Here is an 18,626-nt window from a genome sequence, read left to right as displayed (position 1 = left end):
AAACCGTAGCTTACTGTCATAGTAGCTATTTGCACTATACCCTGAGTATTTTGTGATTTCTTGATCCAATTTTCTTTAACAAAGAAAATGACTTTCTCAAATAATAGCTACTAATTGAGTGATCATCGAAAAATCAATTCTCAATTCTTGATGTTGTTTCCAGTTAGTTGCTACATAGGTGTTTCCTACATCCATCTCATTGTCTTTGTCCACATCTGCTTAGTGAATTGACACTGGACAAAGAGGTGTTATCTGGATACTTGGCAGTATATGCATTTTGATTCCACCTGCATATTGGTAAGCTTTATATGTCATACTGAACCTTTTTATCTGTTGCAAGATGTTACTATACTGTGGTTGTTTTATTCTCTGTTAATGTTGTAATTTAGTTCTCCACTTGATCAATAACTATTGAAGCCAGAATTAAGTTGTAGTTTGATTCCCCTCTTTAATTTGGTCAATTCACTGTGGCAGGCATGAATCTTAGTCTTAAGAATTATTACTTCCTGTCCCAAAAAAATTGTCTTTCCTTTTTTTTATTCCCAAAAAGATTGTCCTTTCTATATTTAGAAATAATTTAACTTTATGAGATGATTTACAAACACACAAATATCTAAGGCTTGTTTTGGACACACATGTCAAAAGTTTTCCTTATTTCTTAAACTTTGTGTCAAGTCAAAAGAGGACAATCTTTTTGGGACGGAGGGAGTATTTTTTTTTTAAAGAAATATATGTCAGTAAGGTAGAGCCTTGCAATTTTCAAGCTCCATCATTGAAAGAGTTAAAGATTGGTGATTTGACAGTTATTAGTGCAAAATTATTAATTATTCCATTAGCTAGCATTGCTATGCAACTTCATTTTTAGTTATTCAATGTGCTGTAATATTTTTTTTTTTTAAATTGTTTTTATTACATAGGGGTAGGGGAAGGGGAAGGGGAAATGGGGAGAGGATTACAATGTGGGTATTGAACCTCACCAACAATGAAAGAAAGTTCGGAGTAGTCAATAACCAAAGCCTACTTAGATCCCTCTTGTCTTTTAATATGTCACGGAGTTTATCCTTTTTTCATGCTATACAAATATTTATTATTGGTTAAATGATCTTTTTTTTTGGGGGCAATTAAAATGGAATTTTATTACCAAAGTGTTAATTGTATAGCTCAATTAAAAAAAAAAAACTATGAAATGCTATCAGAGTAACTAGCATCAGAAACAACTACAACATCGAAGCAACAGTAACGAATAAAACAGCAATTAGCGGTAGAAAATATCTTGGACTCTTCTTTTTGTAACAGATTGCGGATCAGTTCTTCAAGCCTTGAAAATTACGTTGTTCCTCTCTATCCAAATGTTGTAGACACATGCTGCCAGGGCCATTCTATATATTGCAGGAGCAGCAGCACTCAGCCCCTTAGCATGTATTTGCCTATTAACTCCTTGCCAGTGCAACCAGGGGCGGATCCAGGGTATCGAATGTGGGTTCCCTGATAGCCCGAACCTCGTATTTATATTGAGAGTCCATTAATTAGATAAGAAATTGCTAGTTGGGTACCCATTACTAAAAGGAGTTGTTGGTTCAGCGGCAACTAAGTACCCTATTTCAGCAATCGCGTCCTTGATGCAGGATCGATTCCCCTAGTAGTCTTTTTGTCCGATAATTATTGCATATTAGTTTATTTTATTGGGAGCCGCAGTAACACTTTTTAAAATCTGGATCCGCCTCTGAAATTAACAGACATTCGTTCCATATAAGCCTTGAATAGGCACAGTCCCAAACAGCCCAACAGTTTGGACAACCAATGAAGCCTGCTTAGGCATACAGTCCCAAACGGCACCATCTTTAAAGTAATAACAGGCACCCACTTCACCCATAGCGTATCTTTCTTGCAACATAGGTTCCATAGTAGTTTACAAATAGCCACCTTGTTCCATTGACCAATATCAAGAATGTTACGGTCCCCACCTGATCTAGGTAAACATACTTTGTCCCAACCCATTGAAGCCTTATTGATACAATGAGTTGAATCACTTTTGCAGGTAACACAAAAATCTGGTACCAATGGATTTAGTAAGGTATTCACTTGTATGACTTATTGGCCCAAAACATCCCTCAAGCCCTCAACTATCCCCAGTATTAAATAGAGCGACAGCGAAGAGCAAATGTAATCCAACAAATGATCTGACATTACTATCATGTATCATAGAATTGTTCAGCTTTCTCTTTCTCTGATAACTGCTCTTCTTATTCTTACTTCTTTCTTCTTTCTTCTTCTTGAGTGTAATGCACAGAACTCAATCTTGAGCTTCTAAATCATTTCAGTTTTGAGCAAAGTTCGAACAGTGAGGTTAGGGAAATTCAAAGGGACAAATACTGAAATGTACATAATCGAGGTCATCCTTGCTCATTCTCCAAAACTTGAGACGTTGATCATTGAACAGTGCTGTAATGATGAACTTTTGAAGGAACTGATCATAAGCTATCCTCGAGCATCACCAAAAGCAGAAATCAACTCTTATATTACGCCTTATTGGTTAAGCGAATTGATTTCTTTTTTAAACTAACGCCTTATTGAATTCTAGTAATCCTATCAATGTGTGAAATTAGATATGGTCTTTTCTGGTTTAATTAATCACATTTAGAGGTAATTATTCAATCACTGCGGAAAAGTAGAACGGTACTGTTTAAGAATATTATCTAAGGAGCCGTTTGGACATGATTTAAATATAGAGATGAAATCATGTTTAGACATACTGACCTTGGATTTAATTAATGCTTTTTTATAAACATAAAAACCTCACAAGTTGTGAAAACCATCAAAATTTTCCCAATTCTTATACAATCTCACCAAATGACATGAGTAGATCATAGTTCATAATAAAATTAATACGCTACTAGAAGGCCTTTCTAAAAAATACAACATCAATTGATCAAACTTTAGTTCAATAAAAAGGAAAATTTAAAATGAATAGTAATGTAACTACTCTTTAATATAATCCTCCCACATGGTAAACATAAATATATTTTACCAACTTGCAGATTAATATTTAATACAAATGGTTGGTAAACATGATTGGTAAATATATTCTGGCCAAACTTATGGTCTTTTTACAAAATATAAACGTAGGAGTCAAATTTTACATTTATATTTGTTGGAATCATGATTTCAAATCCCAAATCATGCCTTTTTGGATGATTTGGAATTTTATCTCATGAGATGAAAGTGCATGTCTAAACGCTGAAATCGCATATCCAAACGCCTACTAAGTATCGGCGATATATGCAACAAATGTTTTTAAGTGAGATAAACAAATTTTAGTGATTTTTTTCGTCTGCCTACCTGTTTATTGTACTAGTGGCAGTATTAATGTGAAAACATACTTTCAGGAATTGGGTCATCAATTACGGAAACGTTTTGCAATCAAAAGCTTCGAAAGCAACTAAAACAGATTGAGTAAAGAATGAATAAAAGAATTAGCTCGGATAAAAAAATTAAAAAATATGAATTTTTCTTCGAGGCCACTGTTTAAATTTTGTATCCTGTTAGCCCACTGCAATTTTTTCTTTTTGCAAACAATTTTAGTGCACTCGCTAACTGGGGATATAAGATAAATAGTGGTCTCAGGAAAGATCATTTGTGCAAATACCCCTTTAGATTCGTTCCAATTTAGGTAATGTATTTTCAGAGATCCATAATTTAAGAAATAAAAAAATATTTTTGAAATTTATATTGTAAAACAAATTATAAATATTTGTATAGCTCTAAATCATCTCATTAATGATAAAAATGGAAAGTTTAAAGTTAAGTTATATTTAAATATAAAAAACTCATATTCTTTTAAACAGACTAAAAAAAAAACGAAACATAACGTACTAAGTACTAGCCACTAGGCTACTTTTGGATCACTATTAAAACGTATTGCTATTTTGTTTAATTATGTAGTAATTGGACAATGTTTTTCCCCATTTTTAAAGCGTAAATCAACTAAATACTAGTGAATTCAATGTTGTACTTGAAATTTAATGGATTCCATATCATATAGTCACAATCAAATTAAGTACACTTACCACTTTACCGTACCAAGTGAACCTTACTTCCAGTATCAGCAATCTCTTTTATTATAGCATTTTGCATGTTAATTTTTAGAGGTTTATTTTCATTAATACATATTTAGCAATTAAGCAATTGCACCGTTAACTAGAAAATGCAAAGTCTTACTTTACCAAACTACGAAGAACAAATTTATACGTACAAGGAATATCCTCTACAAAAATATTACTACTAAAATATAGATAGAAACAATTAACATCATCCAAAATTCAAAATTTTCTTTTTGAGTACCCCTTAAATTTTTATTCAAAACTAAATGTTGTCATTTCCGTGTGATAAAGTTCAACCTTGCCCACCACCAGTGGCCTCAAAAACAATTTTCTCAAAACTTTTAATTAATTTCCTCCCCATTTATTAAGCTCTTGCACTTCTCCATGCACTATATATACCCCAACGTAGAACTCTATAATCTTCAAGTTAAACAAAAACATAAGCCCTAGAAGAATTTCAAGAAAACATTCCCAATGGCTTATTCTACTAATTCTAAAACCCTTCATTATTCCTCATGGAAATTCATATGCTTGATTCTCACACTATCTCTTGTTCTTGGCTATGGTGCTGCAGTGAGATCAATGGCAACAACAACGACAACGTCTATTAATTCGAAACAGGAAGCTTCTAAAATGTTCTCAGAACCTTCAACAAACTATGGTGAGAAGAAAGAGTTTATAAAAAGTAATTGGTTCAGTATGCTACCAAAAGGGATTCCTGTTTCTCCTTCTGCACCATCAAAAAGGCACAATTTTTATGACGACTCTAATCCTTAAAAAGTGAAACGCATTACAAGAATTATATATGTTATTATATTTTGATTTGGATGATATATCATATGATAATATAAATTATTATGGATTGATTGAAGAGCCAATGTGATTTAAAGTCATTGAACAGATTAAGAAGCTTATCGATATATGATGCCTGCAGTTGTCTTGAGTTTATATGCATATGAACTCCAAATTAATATGAAAAAAATTGTCTTAGTAATTTGTTTCCCTCGTGAATTATATTTTGAAATGTAATGAATATTATTGTGACACTCAGTCTCATTAGTATTTGGATTTGCTACGTATATATATAACAATTTAATAAATGTCAAACATATACTATTTAAAAATTCGAAGACAAATAATTAATCGACTGTAAATACCAAATATTTCAGGAAAAATAATGAGTTGGTGATCATGCTCACGAGATCCCAATTTTCGCTATTAAACCAAGAGCCTGTTTGGAAAGCCACCTGGTAATTGGAATTGGTGTAATTACTATCCTAGTAATTACACAGCCTTGTAATTACATAGTATTGCAATTACAATGACCTGTTTGTTTGTCATAATGTAATTACGAAAATTGTAATTACAAGTGTGTTGTTTGGTTGCACAAGTGTAATTACACAGTTAGTTTAATTTAAAAATAACATTTGATTATAAAAAATTTAAAATTAATATTTAAAAAATATGTGCCTTTATAAATGATATTAAACTAGTTATTTAATAATACATTGTTTCTTGAAAATATGTCAATTAATAATCATATATTTGTAACTAATATTGTAAAAAATAAGTGATATATAATTTCAAATTAATAATATTTTTATTTTAATTGATTATAAAACTTAAAAGCGTACCTTTTTTGTGAGAACATCATGGGATTGGATGTTTGACAAAAAAAGAATATTTATAAATATAATGCCATAACATTATTCAAATGTTTGACAAAATTCTATCAACTGTAAGTGAAAAATAAACAACATGCAATGTGAAATAACAAGTCAATAGTACTAAAGCAAATATTTTTAAAATCGAAAATATAACCCAAATTCAAAATCCAAAAGAAAAAAATTTAACATAATACTCTTATGTCAAATTCCAACGTAACATAAGTAAATACTCCTATAATTCAAAAGAAAGGAAAAATATAAGTCTATAACCTCATTCACAATGAAATTCTATTTTAATAACGTCACTTATTACATGCCAAGTTTGTTAATGACTCATTCTTTCTAATATTAAGAGATGTAGTTTCAAAAATTAGAATATTAACACGGTTATGCTAAATGAATAAAATAAAAAACTAAAAAAAATAAGAGAAATTATATGGAACCACAAGAATAAAGGTTGGGAACGAGAAGAAAGGAAATGAAATATAAATACTATAAAAATAAAAATATATTTAAAAAATAAAAATAATTAAAAAGTAAAAATAAAAAAAGAAATTAAATAATAGAAATAAAAAATAAATCAAAAAGAGAAGAAATTAAAATAAAATAAAAATAAATTAAATAATAGAAATAAAAAATAAATTAAAAAAGAAAAGAAATTAAAATAAAATTAAAAAGAAATAAATTAAAAGGTAATCCTGTAATTACAGGGTGTAATTACATCCAATCCTCAGCCCTCCCTTGAGAATTGGAGAGTATAATTACACCCTCTCAATTACACCCAATTCCCACCTAACTGTGTAATTACCTGGTCAAATAAACAGGTCAAACTGTGTAATTACACCCAATTACAACCAATTCCAATTACCTGGGTGGCTTTCCAAACAGGCCCAAAAGGTTCATTGGCAATTAAAAAGTTAAATAGTACATCAAAGGGATATTATTGAGGCCCTAGCCATTTGCCTTAAGATCCATGAATTTTGCCTTTACTTTTTCCTTTAACATTCATTTGAGTAAATTTCTCAACTTGTTTGGTATTGAAGTCTAGTTGTGTTTTTATCATATTCACTTGAGTAAATTGAAGGGAGAAAATCTATGATTGTGTGGTATCAAAATGTCCCTTTTTTTAAGGCTCCATTTGGATTTTGTCTTTATTTCAAAAAGTTGCTCAAATATAGCTTTTTGGAAGTTACTTTTTCTGACAATGTTAGATTCGGGTCTAATATTTGTTCATATATTGTTCCACCTTACAGACAAAATAATAGACAGTCATCTAACATTTGCAATAAGTTACAAATTTTTAGATTGTGATGTAATGTTTCCTTATAAAATTTATGTTCAAAAGGAATCTTTAGACCATGATCTAAAAATTTAATAAGTTGCAAAAAAGATATTTAAAAAGTCATTTACTATACAACTGTTCCAAAGAAAAACCATTTGCTAAGAAGAAAATAAATTGCTAAAGGAAGAAGGTTTTGGCTGGCTAGTAATAATTTCGCGAAATATAGCTTTTACCTCTTAAGATTTTTTTATCAAAACTAGTTTATATGCGATGCTACTCTTGCTGTACTTTTCTTTTGAGTGCGGAGTTTGTTACTAGTTCCAGTTCCTCTTGTGTCGAGGGTGATCCGAGTCTATGTGACAGAGATTTCAGGGTGATCTTTTGGACTAGATCCGCAACCCGGAGACTCTTCCTTGTATTTAACTGTCTACTTTGTATTCCTGAGACGATATTGATATTTGAGCTTCGTACTTTCTATCAGACTTGTATCTATGTAATAGTGGCTCTTGTACTAGTTCAGACCAGATTTTGGGGTTGTTATCACTTCTGCGTTTATCATTCATATAATTTGAATCTGTTAGTTTAATTATTGTTTATTTCGCATAATTCTCATCTATGATAAAAATGATTGGGAATGGTTCGCCTAAGTGGGGGAACAGTGCAGGTGCCATCATGATTCACGAATTGGATCGTGACAGTACCATCCCCTCATTTCATTACTTAACCAATTTTACAAATAGATAAATCATTAGGCGTCTAAATCATGATATAAATAATAAGTGCGGAAATACTAAATCAAATACAACCCAAGGACGTGAAGTCACTAGTACAAGAACATCTACTCAAATCATGTCTAGGAATAGTACATCTGTCTGAACATAATAAAATACTATCTAATGGATAGAGTAGTAGACAATCGAAGATAAGAGTCCAGGGCTGTGATACGCCGAATTTACACCCTTAAAATAGGAATAAAGAGGTCGTTGGTCAAATATAGAACCCAACGAGGTTGGGGTCGAATCCCACAGGGAATACGACAAAGATATGTACTTAGCAAGTGTAATACTCAACTAATAGTCTATATTTCTAGGGAAAGGGGTATAAATAAGATTTGAAGTTTGTCACACTAATTGCTAGAGAGATCTTGTTGTAATAAAATCTATTGGTAAAGGGACTAAGGTTGCGGTTCTAAAGGAAAGCAATGCAAATGGGTATTAATTCAACTTCTTTATATGCTTAGGTGTAGTAAACAATGGGTTACTTAACTTTAGCAAAAGTCTTTCAACCAAATTGCTAAATCTCATTACTAAGCTTTTCCAAGCCTTAGAATGTTGCACATGTGAACCCCCATTTTAGTTTCAAGTAGCTTTCCTATTCCTAGCTCAAGCTATTACATGGGGTTTAAAGCCCCAAAATCTTGATATTAACTCTTTTCCTAAGTTCTATTTCCTTTTCCAAGCAAAATAAAAGTGTTTAGGCACAAATAAAGTTGGCCACCATTAAAATTCATTTAAGCTTAAAGAGTTAATAGAAATCACCATTAACAACAAATGAAGTTTGAATGCAAAAACCTAATCACATAACTAACACATTTGGTCCCACAATCTTAGCTAATGGGATTAGCTACTCATCTACATAATATAAAAGACAATAATAAATAAAGTATTCATAAAGCTTACAAATATGTAATGAAGGAGACAAAATGTGCAAGATTCCTTCTTAAAAGCTTCAACTACCAATATTCTATGTATTGAATGCTCCAAGACTACGTGAAAAAGTCAGAATAGTGAATACAAACCCTAAAAGTTGTATTTATAATGGTCCAAACATGAAAATAACTTAAGACAAAATTGCCCCGTCGACAGAAATACGGACCGTAAAACATGAATAGGGTTCGTAAAATCTGCAGTCTCCACCGTAGAATCTGAAGTCTTCAACTTAGGTACTTTTTTCTTGCTTCATTTGTATGAACCGTAAAACAGAAATACGGTTCATATATTTCCACCGTAGTATGACGCTTCATGCAATAGTTCCTGTTGCAGCTTTTACGGTGGATTTCACGGACCCTAAAACATTTCACGATCCGTAAATCCTCACCGTATCTTGACTTGTCTTGAACAAGGTTTCTGTTGATGTGTGGGGAAGGAATACGGTCCGTATAATCTTTTACGGACCGTAAACATCACCGTAAAATGGTTTTCCTATATCTGCCTTTTGAACTTCACAATTTGGCCCTTTTTATGCTATTTTCCACGTAATCACCATCACATGACTAAAACACCTACAACAAGGAAAAAGACATCAAAAACGACAACAAGTTACTTGAAAACAAGTAAAACTTTGCGTAAAAAAGCATCAAATGTGTCGTATTTCTACGGCACATCAGAGTCCAAGAAGTGAGAAAATTAAGAGGGAATCTTAAAAGCTTAAATATTTTGTGCGTCATGAAAGGAAAAACTCAATTGAAAGACTAATGTTTTATGGGAATTGTTTCTGATTTGTTATACATACTAGATAAGGTATAGCCGTGCAAAGCACGGGCCCAACACACACCATGCATGTAATTTAAGGTGATCATATAAAAGTTTTTAAATCTTTCTTATTTAAAGTTTAACTCTTAATTAGTTTGTTCCTTTTTTAACATGATGCATGTAAATTAACGTGAACTATATATGGGGATCTTAATTAGTAGCTCAGTTGATTGGCTACCTGAACTTTTACTTTGTTGGCGAGAGTTCGATTCCCCACCTTGTAATCCCCTACCCCTTGGGCAATTTGCACGATTGCCCTATTTGGGGGTGGTCTTTAATTTTTGCCATTCGCTTAAAAATTCATAGGTTCCGGATTCGAACCCCCGCTCAATAAAAAAAAAAAAAAAATCGCAAGGCAGAGTTTCGTAGCAAAGTAGGCCTATTCGGGCAAAAGAAAAAGAAAAAAAAAGTTGCCTTACGGTAGACTTTTGCCTCAGACTTGATGTGACTTACACTTCATATCCCAAATCCAACAAAAACGAACACATTACATGGATTTAGTTGTACAAATATGGAAGCGAAGAACCCCGACAAGATACCATTTTCACAACATCAACGACCATCAATAGAAAAAACTCATACTTTGAAAGAGTGTGGAATATGGAGAAGCAACTGAGTAAAACATATACTCCCTCCGTTTCAATTTATGTGAACCCATTTGACTGTGCACGACATTTAATAAAAAGCGAAGACTTTTGAAACTTATGGTTCAAAATAAGTCTTGCATATTTGTGTGGCTGTAAATCATTTTATAAAGTGAATTTGTTTCCAAATTAGGAAAGAGGTCATTCATTTTGGTACGGACTAAAAAGGAAATAGGTTCACATAAATTGAAACAGAGGGAGTATATATATATATATATATATATATATATATATATATCCGACACTGAAAGACGAAGAAGAAAAAAACACAGGAAATTTTTTCAAAAACTCAGCCAAAGAGATAGATGGAACTTCAAAACAGGGAAGGAGTAGCGATTAGCAATGGAGAATTGTGAAGAGACACTGCATTGGCCGTTTAATTATCAATTCATCCAAAATTTAGAATTGAAAAAGTACGACATCATTACCATCCAGACATGAATTGGAAAGTTGAAAAGCATACCTATGAAGAGAATTAAAGAGTTCATTGATGAACACTGGAATAACGAAATCTTGCGTACGTGTGCCCAAACTCCTACACGCGTGTGAGGAAGCTCCACATCAGCCTCAAACAGTAAAAAATCCCAATTTTTACATTTCCCTTTATTTTTTTTCCTATTCCAACATCTAAATCACCCCCTTCCTCCATTAAAAAGTGGATTTTCTTAAAATCAGAAAAAACCATTTTTTTTAAATGTGGAAAACCCATTTTTTAAAAATAAATCTGAATTAAATTTTTTATTAAAAAAACTGGAACTTTTTAAATATGGAAAAAATATTTTGTTTTTTTAAATGTGCAAAACCCGTTTTTTTTTTTTTTTAAATCTGGAAAATTGATTTTTTTATTAAAAAACTTGGACTTTTTTAAAATCTGGAAAACTGAATAAACCCGCTTTTCTAAAAAAAAAATACGAAATTTAAATTTTTAATTAAAAAACCTGGACTTTTTTAAAATGCGAATACAGATTTTTTTTAAGAATAAAGTGAAAAACTGATAATTTTTTTCTATATTTAAAAAGTAACCTAATTTACCGGGATTATTTAAAAAAAAAAATGATTTTCCACATTAAAAAAAAACCGTTTTTTCATATTTGTATAAAACTCCAGTTTTAATCCATTGTTTTCCAGTTCTTTTTTAAAGAAGTGTCCTAAAAGAATCATGAAAATCTGAATTTTTTAGGATACTGTTTAAAAAATATCAAGTTTTCAATATTTTTTTTTAAAAAGTCCATTTTTTAAAGATATTTTAATTAAAAATCTAGTTTCCAGTTTTTTTTTTTTTTTTTTTTTTTAAATAAATTTTCCAGATTTTAAAAAAAATCCATTGTTTCAGATTTTTTATATATAAAAAAAATTAGTTTTACCATTTTTTTTTTTAAAACAATTTATCTACGTGGAGGACACATAGGACGAAAATGCCACGTGGACAGCGAGTGCATTCCACTTGCTGTGGCATGTCAACTCGGGGGTATATTTAAATTCAGTTAGCCAAGCTTAGGGGCGTTTTTAAGTGTGGCAATAGTGAGTCATGTGCGGTAGCAATACCAAACCAAATACGACGAGTAGTGGGGTCCTGAGCTAAGCCTTGGCTAAACCTTGAAAATCGTAATGCCATAATGCTTTTCAAATCCTCCTAGCCATTATCCTACTGCAATAATTCTTGCTAAGAAGAATGCCCATGTTATGGCAATTCCACCCAGAAGGTAATGGGTTACTCCTACAGCACGTCCTTGTATAATGCTCAAGGCTCAGGGGACTAAAGTAATAAATCGTGCCAAGTTTAGGGGTGTTGTCACCACTTCAGCCTAAATTATTCTTTCTACTTCATATGCTGCAAGAATTGCAAGTGTTAGGCTAATCAAATTCACACATTTTATAGCAAATAAGCTCTTATACCTCATGTTTCATTCTCATGTCTTGGTAGTAATGAAAGCTAACCAAGTTGATAGTTAGATCCTAAATATAGGACACAATCAATTTCAGTAAGACAAAAAAATTCAATCCTTTAGGATCTAGGTAAGCTTTTTTTATTTTTTTTTGGTAACCAAGTTGGTAAGGGTTTTATTAATCACCAAGTGAATCCACTATACAAAACCGAGGCTTACTCTCATAGTAGCTATTTGCACTATACCTCGAGTATTTTCTGACATTCTGATCCAATAACGTACTAGTTAAGTGACCATCTGAAAAATCAACTCTCCATCCTTGATGTTGTTTCCAGTTAGTTGCTACATAGATTTTTCTCTGCATCCATCTCATTGTCTTTGTCCACATCTGCTTAGTGAATTGACACTGGACAAAGAGGTGTTCTCTGGATTCCTCATGAACTTGGCAGAAAATGCATTTTGATTCCACATGCATCTTGGTAAGCTTTATATGTCATACTGATCCTTTTTATCTGTTGCAAGATGTTACTATACTGTGGTTGTTTTACTCTGTGTTAATGTTGTAATTTAGTTCTCCACTTGATCAACGACTATTGAAGCCAGAATTAATTCTCCTCTTTGATCAATTCACTATGGCAGGCATGAATCTTAGCCGATAACTATTGCGTATTAGTTTATTTTATTGGGAACCCACAAGCTTAAAATCCTGGATCCGCTTCTGAGTGCAACAGTTTGTTCCATATAAGCCTTGAATAGGCACAGTCCCAAACAACCTAGCAGTTTGGACAACCCATGAAACCTGCTTAGGCATACAGTCCCAAACGGCCCGTCTTTAAAGTAATAACAGTGCACCCACTTCACCTACAGTGTATCCTTGTTGCAACTTAGGTTCCAAAGTAGTTTACAAATAGCCACCTTGTTCCGTTGAGCAATATCAAGAATGTTAAGGCCCCCAGATGATCTAGGTAGACATACTTTGTCCCAAGCCAATGAAGCCTTACTTGATACAATGAGTTGAATCACTTTTGCACGTAACACAAAAATCTGGTACCAATAGATTTAAGTAAGGTATTCACTTGTATGACTTATTGGCCCAAAACATCCCTCAAGGCCTCAACTATCCCCAGTATTAAATAGAGCGAAAGCGAAGAGCAAATGTAATCCAACAATGATCTGACAGTTACTATCATGTCTCATAGAATACAACACCAATAAATTAAAAGGGAAGTAAGTAACACTCCGTCCGTCCCAGTTTAGGTGACATTGATTGATCGGACATGAAGATTAAGAAAGAGAGAGCTAACTCACTAGTGTAAAATGAGAAATTTAAAGTTAATTTGTTTGTGAATATAGAAATGTGTCATTCATTTAAGGACAAATTAAAAGAAAGCGCGACACATATATTGGGACAGAGGTGTTATACCCCGGATTTTCGCACGTTAACGTCGCATCATGAGTTAGTCGACGCAAGTTCAAAAGAAATTATCTTGAGGTTAAATGGATTGAGCTTATTAATATAAATGGTTATAAGAGTCTATAAATAAGATTATTAAGTGGCGGAAGGTTTGGATGGTGAATGAATCAAAGAAGGATGATTTTCGTCCAAAGTCGGCAAGTTGGGAATACGATAACTTGTACTTTTGGGTGGGATTAGGAGTGCTTCACATGCTAAGAAAGTAATGATATGAAGTATTTGAATCGTGTAATGGTCGCTTATTAGGTTTGGAAGTCAAAAGAGTTGTAATACGAAAGTCGACAAAGGGCGTCGCAAGTTAAGTTTGTAAATTTCACTGAAATTTGGGTCAAATGTCTCGGAGCTTTTCTCTCAATATACTTGGAGTTACAGGGTGATCCACCCACCAAATCGAAGGTCTACGAGTCTAGATTCCAGCGCATTTTATCGTTCATCAATATGACGTCGAAGTAGAGAGATATTCACATTTCCGTCCAAGGATGTAAACTATCACGGGGCAGAAAAGCCAAAGTCAGTAGCAACTTAAATCATCTCATACAATAAAGCCCCAAAACGAATTGGAACTTCATTTCTCCCAAACTCCAAACCCTAAACATCTCCTACACTCTCTCAAACTCTCCTCCATGCATCAAGACCAGATCCAAGAGCTAAACAAGTAATTACAACGTAAGTAATCACGTGGTACTCGTAGAATAGTCGTTTCTCCGTTGTTTCGCTTTTCGGAAGGATTCTTCAACTTGAAGTAATCTTGGTGCTGGGGTGTTTTTTCATAAATTAAGGTATGTTTCTTCATCTTAATGATCCTCCTAAGATGCTACAAGTGTTTTACACAAAAATTGGAAGGAGAATTCCCTAGAACAAGTCCTTATGAATTTTTATGAACTCTTATGGAGGAACTTGGTTGTTTGGGCTGTTTCTTGTGTTTAAATGTATTATTTGAAGCTATGAAGTTATGGAAGGATTGATAAGGAAGAGTAGGAGTAAAGAAGAAGAAAATGGTTGTCTTGAATGAAGAAATTGAACTACAAATGATCCTACGAACTTACGCCCGCAAGTTGTTCGACGAAATGCCTCAATGAGTATTTCCATAAGCTATGAACTTGGAATTGATCCCAAATTGATCGTATGATGTAGGTAATCGTTCGTAAGATATTTGAGGACTTGTGGAACGTGGAAAACTTCATTGTTAAGGTATGTAGGGCTTTTCTCTCCTTTTCTTGGCATGACTAGAATTCAAATGCGCTTTTTTTGAAACGTTATCCCGTTAACTTGTGTCGATCATATCCAAGAATGAACGAGCTAATCTCTACTTCCTATATGACTTGTATAAAAGAACTCCCTATGCTTCCATATTCCGTTTGGTTATCATTTGAAAGGTCTTCAATTAAACATATATCGAAGGAGTTCCAAAATGATGAACCTTACTTCTTCTCATGAATAGTTCACATTGAAATACTTTCTCACATTCCTTATCCTTCTTGTTTACCGAGAGAAGTATAATGTTCATCGTGGTACTTTCCTCGTTAAAGTTGAGTTGATTTCGCTCCCTAATGGTGAAGGTTGTTTCCTTGATTTATATATGGCTTGTGTTGTAGTACTTTCCCGCACCTCGTATCTTTCTTGTCGATTGGAAAAAGGTTGTTCACTATATTATCCTTTATGTTGAAGTTGAGCTAATGGTATTTTATTCAGTTGAGCCAATCTTTATCACTTATATAATCCTTATTGAAGTATATCTCCTATTCTCGACATGTGTTGTTTCTTGAATTGAAAAGATAAAGAACGCAGTGACAATAACGATAGTCGGAGGCTAACGACGATTGGTCACTCCGACTCTTCTTATGATATCTCTTCTGAGATCGATCTTGCATTGCACTTATATATATATATATATATATATATATATATATATATATATATATATTCATTACCGAGCCGCGCTATAATCGGCCGGGTAGGCACTTATATGTGCACCTAGACATGTTTCTTTCTTTACCGAGTCGTGTCGTAGACGGCCGGGTAGGCACGTAGCTGTGCATTGCCACTGATCAGTTGGACAGAGATGACGATATGATGATGAGCTCACCCCACTGAGGGATATATATTATTATATGATATGATATGTTATAAGCCTCCACCGTGAGTTTACGAGCATACAGTTATATTCACGTTGTGGTTATGATTGCCCTCAGCGCCTTGTTTCAGAGTTCAGGTTGCCTCTATATCTCCCCTCTTGTTATTATATTTCTTATACTTACACTTACCGCCCTACATATTCAGTACATATTTCGTACTGACGCCTTTTGTGCGCTGTGATCATGCCCACAGGTACAGGTAGACGGATTGGTGTACCTTTCTCGACGGGGTACCGAGTTCGGCGGGATGTTCGCACTCCATTCTCCGGAGTTGCTGGTCAGGATCATCAAATAGGATGCATGCATGTATATACATATATTTAGATGGTGTTGGATACGACGGAGCCCTGTCCCAACCAGATGTTGCATTTTAATACTCTTAGAGGCTTACAGACTATCAGTTATTATTGATGTGTTTTGTTGGCCTTGTCGGCCTCAGTTATGCATATATATGTTATTGGGCCTTCTCAGCTTATGATTTGTATTACAGAGTTCAGACATCACGATTGGTTCGCTCGGGCCTTCGGGTGCCGGGTGCCGGCTACACCCCCAAGGTTGGGGTGTGACAAGAGGAGTGCATTTCCCCATCACTTAACAGAAATAACTTTTCTGATTTATGGCATGAATAACAATAAGGAAAAAGGTCCATACCAAGTACAAATAATAGTGTATCAAATCTCCATTGCTCTACATTAGACATAATATTCTTGAAAAGGGGCTTCAGGCTTGCCATTGGGATTTGACCAAGTAAAGAATTATTGCAGATCACTCAAAAGATGGGAACGCTAATCTGCATACCAAGTTGGGACATGTCACATCATAGGCAACTTCTGCTTGAGGTGATGCAGGCCAAAATCTTGATACAACAGAGAGCATTTGGATTGTTTCATAATGAGGATCTTTTGTCAGCAAGGGATCATAATCTTTTACATCGCCTATACCAGGGGCTCAATTAGCATTCTCATCAACATCAGAGACTTGGCTAGCAGAAGCTTGATAAGCTGCATCTCACAGATTGTACCCGCAGTGATTATTAGCCTTACTTCCTTGAGGTGATTGAATGTTACATCAGAGAAAGATTCCACATCAAGAGATCAAGAGCAGGAATATTAAAACCAAAACTTACCTAAGAAACATTAAATAAAAAAAACTCTCTAATAAAGCCACCAACTAAAAAGGAGATTAAATTAAAAAAGTCGAACAACGAGGAACCTTAATTTCCATATATTATAGAAAATGGAAGCTTTTTAACAGATAAAGAACACATGAGACAACATTCGATTCATCCACACAAATATTAGATAAGTAAAAAATTTGACATAGTTAAGATCAAAGAGAAGCCTCAACATACGGTACTTTACTTGCTCCTGCAGCCAAGAACTAAATAGGTGCTGCCAAAAATCAGTGACTCAAGTACCAGAATATATTTCATCTATAAATATGCATTGCAATGAAGGGATCATGAAGTTCATTTACCCTGAGGAATATTTCAGTCAAGTGGAGATGCTCAAGAGCAGGACATGACTCTAAATACTTGAATGATCTAGAGGACTACTAAGGTTTATTAATCAAAAGAACAAAAACAAGGAACTCAATTAATCCAGAAATGAAAAAAATTATTAATAATGAAGAAGATGGAAGCACTTATAATGAAGCTTACCTGGACCTAAGATTATTGGAGATGCATAAAACATCCTAGCTAGATTTTAAGCCTCCAGCGCCATGTCTTGCGTACAGGGCTCTATTTGTAGTTTTCAAGTCCTAAGAAAAAAATTACTTTGGCCTTAATTCATTAGCTCATCGCTCATAAATCCATCTTACTTTAACACAACTATTTTGAAGAAAAAAAAAAAAAACTTTTTAAGTTTACTAGGAGAAAAAGAAGGGAAAATGATCAAAAATGCCCCTCTACTTTGGGAAAAGGGCTAAAAATATCTGCCATTACAAATTTGGATAAAAAATACCTCCGTCATGGAAGTTTTCAAATATACCCCTGTCTTAACGGAAATCCCCAACATAACCCGATTTCACTTTTAAACCCGCTCCATTTAAACCCGATTCAACTACATAAAAAACCCATATGAGACCAACTTGTTCCCGAGTACTACACCTGGAGCCACAATGCACAGGAGCGGGTAATCCATATGAGTTTTTTATTTAGTTGGGTCAGGTTTAAATGGAGCAGGTTTAAAAACAAAATCGGGTTATGTTGGGGATTTCCGTTAAGACAGGTGTATATTTGAAAACTTTCATGACACGAAGGGTATTTTTAATCCAAATTTATAACGGAGGATATTTTAGCCTTTTTTCTAAAATAGAAGGGTATTTTTGACCCTTTCCCCTAGAAAAAAATGACGGCTGAGATATCCAATATCATCAATCAATAAAATAGTTGTCTTCATTCCTATCCCTAACCAACGGAAGCCTTAACTTTTTAGTGGAATCACTAAACGGGCTTCCATTCTTCACATATGCAATGTCCCCAAATTAAATTTGGGCTATTAGTATTCCAATTGGTTACTTAATGATACTGGATAAATTTAAAAGAAGTATTTATCTCTTGATTGGTTAGAGTAAAGAAACAAAAGGAATTATTTTTAGCATACAGTAAAAGAAAACGGAGGGAGTAAATCATACTAGAATGAACAGACTTGAGAAGTTCAACGAAAAGTCCTTTGAAGAACTCAAGAGAGAAGTGCCTACTGGTTTCCTTCCGGTAATCTAAGAAGTAAGAACTGTGCATTAATAGCTGTTAATTTCTCAATAAGGCAACTATTTATAGACCGCTCAATCATTTTCAAGAAAATATATAAATTTGTATGTAAAATGTATTAGAGAAATATATTAAGTATGAGTCAATGTGCTAGAAGCAAGGCGTCTAGTGATCTGAACAAGTCTTTTTTGTCC

General features: G+C 33.6%; 1 long non-coding RNA gene across 1 annotated transcript; it reads left to right on the top strand.

Annotated features, from left to right (window-relative positions):
* The first annotated feature begins 13,988 nt into the window (after window positions 1-13,988).
* LOC132066642 (uncharacterized) lies at window positions 13,989-16,318 on the top strand. Its single transcript, XR_009416895.1, has 3 exons — window positions 13,989-14,363; window positions 14,719-14,775; window positions 15,913-16,318. It is a non-coding gene; the product is annotated as an uncharacterized LOC132066642 (long non-coding RNA).
* Window positions 16,319-18,626: the final 2,308 nt, after the last annotated feature.

The sequence above is a fragment of the Lycium ferocissimum genome, chromosome 8 (assembly GCF_029784015.1).
Source record: "Lycium ferocissimum isolate CSIRO_LF1 chromosome 8, AGI_CSIRO_Lferr_CH_V1, whole genome shotgun sequence".
Taxonomy (NCBI): Eukaryota; Viridiplantae; Streptophyta; class Magnoliopsida; order Solanales; family Solanaceae; genus Lycium; species Lycium ferocissimum.
This window is presented reverse-complemented; position numbering and strand designations above follow the sequence as displayed.